Source organism: Macrotis lagotis, chromosome 2 (assembly GCF_037893015.1).
Source record: "Macrotis lagotis isolate mMagLag1 chromosome 2, bilby.v1.9.chrom.fasta, whole genome shotgun sequence".
NCBI lineage: Eukaryota > Metazoa > Chordata > Mammalia > Peramelemorphia > Peramelidae > Macrotis > Macrotis lagotis.
Genome location: NC_133659.1, coordinates 106,372,919 through 106,380,196, shown reverse-complemented (window position 1 = coordinate 106,380,196; position 7,278 = coordinate 106,372,919). Strand labels below are relative to the sequence as shown.

The 7,278-nt window shown below is 42.0% G+C and overlaps 1 protein-coding gene across 1 annotated transcript in view; it reads left to right on the top strand.

Annotated features, from left to right (window-relative positions):
* Positions 1 to 3,442: 3,442 nt before the first annotated feature.
* Positions 3,443 to 7,278, top strand: part of RAB7B (RAB7B, member RAS oncogene family) — a 32,862-nt gene continuing 29,026 nt past the window's right edge. Inside the window, exon 1 of the mRNA XM_074222509.1 lies at positions 3,443 to 3,599. The gene's annotated coding sequence lies outside the window, so the exon portion shown is untranslated. The remainder of the gene's footprint in view (positions 3,600 to 7,278) is intronic.

Below are 7,278 nucleotides of genomic sequence, written 5' to 3'. Positions count from 1 at the left end.
TGGGGAATTTTTTTTTAATTTAAAGTGAGCAGTGACTTCTTCAGTTTTTATTTAGTCTTCTGGTTTACCTGAGAGATATTGGCAGTTTTCATTTATAATTTTTTGAAAGAGACTTTTAATTTAAAATATTGTATTTTTCAAAGAGACTAATGATTCTTAAATTTATCTTATCTTAACCTGTTCAGAGATAGAAAACCAAGCTGCCCCAGTGTAGTGGTGTTAGCAAGCTATCTTAATCTAGATATATGAGAGCTTCCTGGGTACAAGGAAGCCCTAGTATCTCACACATTTGAAGGAATAATAGGTACCTGGTGACACTTAATATACCTAGTCTAGGAATAATCCCTCCCCAGGACAGGTGTGGATCCCCCTGGTTATCTCTACCATTTATCCTTACCTTGTTATCCCAGCCTCTCCACCCAACCTTGTGTTTCCACTCCCAGGCATCTGAAATTGGACCTTCAGTCTTTCCTCATATGAGATAAAATATTCCATAATATATTAACGCTTTATACATTACTTATATATCCAATTCTTTTGGGAAACTTGTTTGAAATTCCAAAACCACAGGCAACTAGGTGGCGCAGTGGATAGAGTACTGGCCCTGAAATCAGGAAGACCTGAGTTCAAATGGGACTTCAGACGCTTAATAATTATCTAGCTGTGTTGCCTTTGGCAAGTCACTTAACCCCATAGTCTTAAAAGGAAAAAAAAAGAAATTCCAAAACCACTAAAGTAGACTAGGACCCTTTTATGAAGTCTGTCCTCAGAGAAAAGACCAAATTTTAGTTACTATCAGTAAAGACAAAACCAATAACTACAGATCACCAAGAACTATCTGGGGCAGGGGAAGTGCTCATGTAGCTTAGCTATGGCATACCCTCTCCATGCAACCAGAATACCATTTGGGGAACATGGTACCTGGGTTTTTCCAGGATCTGTGTCTGCTTTCTGATATGACTACACTTTCTTAGAAAATCAGCTCTCCTCCAAGATTCTTCCTGGAGAAATTGAGAAATTAACTTAAGATAACAGCAAAAAGAATCAAACCAAATCTAAGAAAGAACTTCCTGGACATATAGACATTCAAAGTAGAGTATGGAGCTAAAGAAAATACAAACTGCTAAGGTTTACTGAGAATGTCTGTTGTCTTGACATAAATGACTCCAGTTTACATTGGACCACTATTTTGTGGAGAATTTTAATGTTGGTTTTTCATAACTTGTTTTCAATACTAAGATAAGAATAGAAAATTAAGTTAAAAAAACCAACTTTGTTATTAGTTTGTCACCTGGAACAGTCGAATGAATTGACAAATTAAGTCACTGACCACCAATCAGAATCTGGGTGTAACCAGCTAACAGACACCGGACCTTCAGCCTGACCTTGTTTAGTTGATTTAATCACATCCAACTCTTTGTGACCAAATTTGGGGTTTTCTTGGTAAAGATTAACTAGAGTGGTTTACAGTTTCTTTCTCCTGCTCATGTTACAGATGATGAAGTGAGGTAAATAGGATTAAGTGACTTGTTTAGGATCACACAGCTAATAGGTATCTGATGTCAGATTTAAATTCACAAAGATGAGTCTTCCTGATTTTGGACACCTTGTTATACCCAAAATGACCTCATAGCACAGCCAAGTCTGACTCCCTTGTGTCCCCAGGGCTCACTGAGGGCAGTACTAATTGACTGATTGAGATTGACTTGCTTTCCAGGCAACTCTCTCAGATGCAAACAAATGACCTCTGGCTGGGTAGAGAGGGGGCTATGTCATTGGGTATCAGTGTGAGACAGGCTTCCTGGGAAGCCCTAAGAAATCAGACAGGGGTTAATGTTTAATTAATTAGTTTAATATAAATGAATGTTTGCACATATTTGATTAATAAAGTTTCATGGTTACCATTGAAAAGGATGTATTCTTAATTTTTCCATCTCTCTAGTCAGCATGTCATGGTAGATCGGTTTTGTTCATGCACTATACTTTATACTAGGTCAGGTTGGGTTGTTGCTGTTCATTCATCATTTTGGAAGACGATCAATGACATCAAGAGGGTGATGTCTTGACTTGCAGGTGATTTGGATCTAAGTGAGAAAGAACTGTTGCAGTCATCAGTCTCACTCTCTCCTCCAGAATCTTCAGAATCCAGTGGCACTATAACTAGTGGTGACCCAGAATGGAAGACCAGGTTGGATAGGATCCTGTCTGGAAGGTCAGGGGATCATAAAACCACAGAACTGTAGATTTGGAAAACACTCCAAAGACCATTTTGTCCAACCTGAATTGAAGTAGGAATCCTTCCCTCTAAAACCAAAATAAAAATAAGAAGAAGAAGAAGAAGCAGTAAATTCTTTATATTTATATAGTCTTAAAGATTTCAGTGTACATTGTTTAGATTATCTTCATTTGAACCACACACAATTCTATGAGGTCATTACTACTCCTAGGCTGTCTGTGCCTTAGACTAAGGGCCCCACTGCCTTTTAAGGCAGTTGTAGAATCAAAGAATTTAGAGCTTCAAATGACCTCAGAGATGATCCATTGCAACCCAATGCCATTCTATAGGTTAGAGAGGACAAATGCCCTCTAGAGGCCTCTTCCAGTCTGTGTTAAGGAAGCCAAGTGCTGGTCACCACATTCTTTCCAGATCTGTCCACAGCCTAATTACTGAGGGTTTCATTCCAGGAAGCCCAGAGTTACCAACTGTTAGTCTGATCCTAGCAAGACTTTAAACGGCTTCATTCTCCCAAGGAACCCAAGCCAACTCACCCTTCTGGTCTCTTTAAACCTCCCACCCTTGTGGTAACAATTTGTAGGAACTTGCCCAACATCTCATGAGTCTGGCATGTGTTTGTGTTCGGGCTGGGAGTTGGGGGGAAGGGGTGGAAGGGAGAGGGTAGAGTCAAACAGAAAGAGGGAACCAGGGGTCTGAGATTAGAGTTAAATCCCTATTTTGGGGTCCACCTGGTTAGTCACCTAACAGCATCTCATAGACGCAAACACAGGATTCCCACTCTGCCTCCACTCTCCAAAAAAGGACATGTTTCCAAATTCTTGTGTAGGTTCTAGATGCAAAGGCAAAAGGTCCCTAAAAATAAGTAAGTCTTAGGATCTTTTCTTCGGAAGCTCAAGGAGAAGTGATTCTCTGCCCCGCCTCCCCCAGACTTCCCAGGGGAATCCTTTTCCCTCCCCTCTTCTCCCACCAGATATGTGTAGGCACAGGACCCCCACTTGTCCCATGTTACAGGTTCACTTCCTCAATCCCCCCCCCCCCAGACGCCCCTGTGAATGAAATGATTCTCCAGGGGCAGAATAGCATTGGCTCTCCCCCTCCGCCCACAGTGTTGATGTCATCCGACTCAGCCTCTTTTGCAACTTTCCCCAAGTCTGTGCACTGGAGGAATAGGGTAAAAAAACTCAGTTGGGGGAGGTGGCCTGCCTTATTTTATCTTCCTTCTTTTTTCCCTTCAAAGCCTCTTTCCCTCCTCTGATGTCTCCGAGGGACTAGGCTGGCCCCTTGACTCCAAGAAGCCTTCCAGTCCCCGGCCTGAGGCTTGGGGCTGCCCTGCTCAGAGCTGCTGGCCAGACACAGCCTGCCAGTGAGTAACATCTGGGCTTTCCGTCTGTCTGTCCACCGGGCTGTCCGGCTGGCTGTTTGTCTATCTTGGTCTGTCTCAGCTTCCCCAGGGGAAACTAGATGCTCAAGGGATTGGATCCAACCCCCAAGGCGTTGGCAAGAGTACCCACCCTAAAGAAACAATGCCTGGTCCCTCCGAGAGCTGCCAGGGCAGTTGTTTCAGGAACAACTCTGGCCCTGCTGCCCTCTCCCCTCCCCACCCCCAACACCCTCCTTCCCAGGCAGAGCCCGGGGCTGTGCAGGAGCTGGGCTGGGCCAGGCTAGGCTGTGGTTCCTAAGCAGGAAGCAACCACAGTTTGATCCTGCCTGAAGTTGTCAGGGTTGTGCTTTGGAAGCAATTGCTGAATCAGGAATCTGGCCAGCTAACAGAGCAAGAGACTGACCAGAACTGAGATCCACTGCTTTTCTTCTAGTCCCTTTCATTTGTTCTCCCTTGGGGAGATGCACACCTATGACCCCAGACACTCCTATTGGCCACCAAAGAGCTCCCTTTCCAAGATGCTGTCACCATTCCTAGAATTCCATAATTGGAGATTCATTCCTTTGACTTCCTTGATCAATTATTATTGGACTCACTTCCTGCCCAGCTCTAATAGTCTATGACTCATTGTGCAATGGGAAAGGTGCTAGAATGAAAATCAAAGGACCTGGCCTCAGATTCAGCACCACCACTTTTTGTTTTGGTTTGTTTTTTTGGCAAGGCAGTGGGGTTCAGTGACTTGCCCAAGGTCACACAGCTAGGTAATTATTAAGTGTCTTAGGTCAGATTTGAATTTGGGTCCTCCTGACTTCAGGACTGGTGCTCTATCCACTGTGCCACCTAGCTACCCTTCTTTTTTGTTGGATTTTTTTTTTTAGCACCACAACTTTTTAGTTTGGACACCCCTGAGAAGTTGCCTTTCTTCTCTGGGACCCAGGCTTCTCATTTTAGAGAGAATAATTAGCTGGAAATCATATACTATTTCATGGGATCCTAGATTTAGATCTGGGAGTGACCCCAGGAGCCATCTAGTCCAAGTCCCTCATTTTACAGATGTGGAAACTGAGGCCAAGGGAGGTTAAATGTTGATGACATTTCTTCTTCATTCTCAAAGAAGATACCAAGACAAACACATGAACTGGATTTGAGTGAGAGGGGTGGTGCTGTGCTAAGTCACCAAGCTCACTTTCTCCTCCAGAGTCATCTGGGTCCAGAGACCAGATAAGGATCAGGATGACTAGAAATGATCCAGGATGGAGGCAATCAGAGTTAAGTGACTTACCCAAAGACACACAGCTAATAATGTCCAGCGTCTGAGGCCAGCTTCAAACTCCAGTCCCCCTGACTCCAAGGCCAGTGTTCCATCCACTGCACCACCTAGCTGGTTAAATGAGTTTACACAGGAAACATCAAGTAGGATTTTCACCAAGGTCCTCTTAACTCTTGAACTAATGCGTAATTCTTTACATTCTATTTCTTCCCTTTTAAAATATTCAATGTGTTTTACATATGTTGTTTCCTGGCAACAGAACTACATGTTGATTATTTATTATAAAGTGTTAGGGTTGGGCTTGGGACTTTTTTTTGGCATTCTTCACTGGTTTGTTGACTGTGATTTATAATCTTAGACAGTTACCTAGGGTAATAAAAGATTCAGCAACTTTCCTAGATTACTCAGGCATTATTGTCAGAGGTGGACCCTTAATCCACTGTGTCATGGGGACTTTTAAGGGGACTGGACCAGATGACTCACAAAGTTCCTTCCAGTTTTAATTAATACTTATACTCTTAAATATCATTATGCTCACTTTATAGATGAGAAAACAGACAAAGAGAGATTAAGTGATAAATCTGATAATCTAAACAAATTCAATGAATATTTACAAAAATATAAATTGCCAATAATAATGGAAGAGGAAATAGAATACTATTATTAGAAAAGTCCATCTTAGGAAAAAAAAGAGATTGAGTGATACTATCCACGATCATACAAAAGGTAAGGGTGAGAGGCAGGATTCAAACATGTCTCTCTTAACCCCAAATTTAATTCTCTTTGCATTGTGTACCATATTGCCTTTTAAAAAAATTATTTATTTAAGGCAACGGGGTTAAGTGACTTGCCCATGGTCACACAGCTAGGCAATTATTAAGTGTCTGAGGTCACATTTGAACTCAGGTCCTCCTGACTCCAGGGCCAGTGCTCTATCCACTGTGCCACCCACCTGCCCTGTCCATATTTCTTTTCAAGGGGGGGTTGGATCAGATGGTCTGTGAAGTCCTCTCCTACTCTAATAATCTGGGACTCTAGGACTAAAATTATAAGCCATGGTCCCTGCCTACAAAGAATTTATAATCTAAGTGAGGAGACAAAATTTAAATGTCAAAAACAGAATAAGTGCTAATCCACTCATTATTGTCTGTCCATATGCAAATGGAGACAGAAAGGAGAGATTGAGTGTTTTGACTAATTTTCAATCCTCAAAATAATCATTGTTACTCATGATTTTCATTGATTTTTTAAGAAAATAATTGTAGGCAGCACCTGTGTTAGTTTCTTTTCAGACCTGAGAGTTCTAAAATGTCATAGTGTTCAATTCATTTCAGATGAAGAGAAAACAGCTCAGCTGAGGGTGAGAGAAAGTGTCCCCATCCCAGGTGATGGTTAATCCTCCCATTGGAGAAGACAGGGCAAAAGACTGCTAAGTCTGTTTTCTGGCTTTCCCAAGTCACAGTGGGCTTCCCTTAACTATTTCTGCTCTGGACAGGGAGGGGACCCTCTGGCTCTTGATGGAGTCTCTCCCTCAATTTACCTCTAATAGCTTAGTCTAGTATTGAAAGAAGATCCTCAGTGGGTTCCAGCTCCGGAAGGACTTTCTACCAGATCACTCACTGGGGTAGGACTCTGAGTCTGAGTCAGCCCTACTAATGCTCAGGCATGTGGAATGGATAAGGTTTTACAAGGTCACTGCAGATTCCGAGCAAGAAGTTGTGCAAAGAAATGAACAACATCTGGTTTCCTGGTAAGAAAGGGCTGCCCTTGGAGTCAGGAGATTTGGGTTAAGATCCTAGCTTCAATATTTAAATGGCTTATCCTCTCTGAACCTGTTTCCTCATAGAATATAGAATTGAAAAGGTAACTTAGATATCACCCAAACCAAGACATATCCTTAAGTTTATAAATGAGTAAACCAAGACCCTGAAGAACTAAGTCATCTGCCCAGTCACATATGTTGCGGTAGAATTTAATTCTACTGCAAAGTAGTTTAATTCTTTTGTAGCAGAATTTAAAGGGGCAGCTGAGTGGTGCAGTGAATAGAGTCTGGGACCTGGAGTTAGGACCTGAGTTCAAATCTGCTCTCAGACACTAATTGTGTGACCTTGGGCAAGTCACTTGACCCTGTTTGTCTCAGTTTCTTCATCTGTCAAATGAACTAGAGAAATGGCAAACTACCCCAATACTTTTGCCAAGAAAATCCCAAAATGGAGTCACAAAGAGTCAGACTTAACTAAACAGCCACAACAAAGTAGAATTTAAATCCAAATCCTTTAATGAAAAATCCAAGGCTTGTTCATTCAACAAGCATTTTTATTTGCCTGTGATATATAGACCGCTGCATTTTTCTTTGTAGATAGGACACAAACACATAGCTATAATATACAG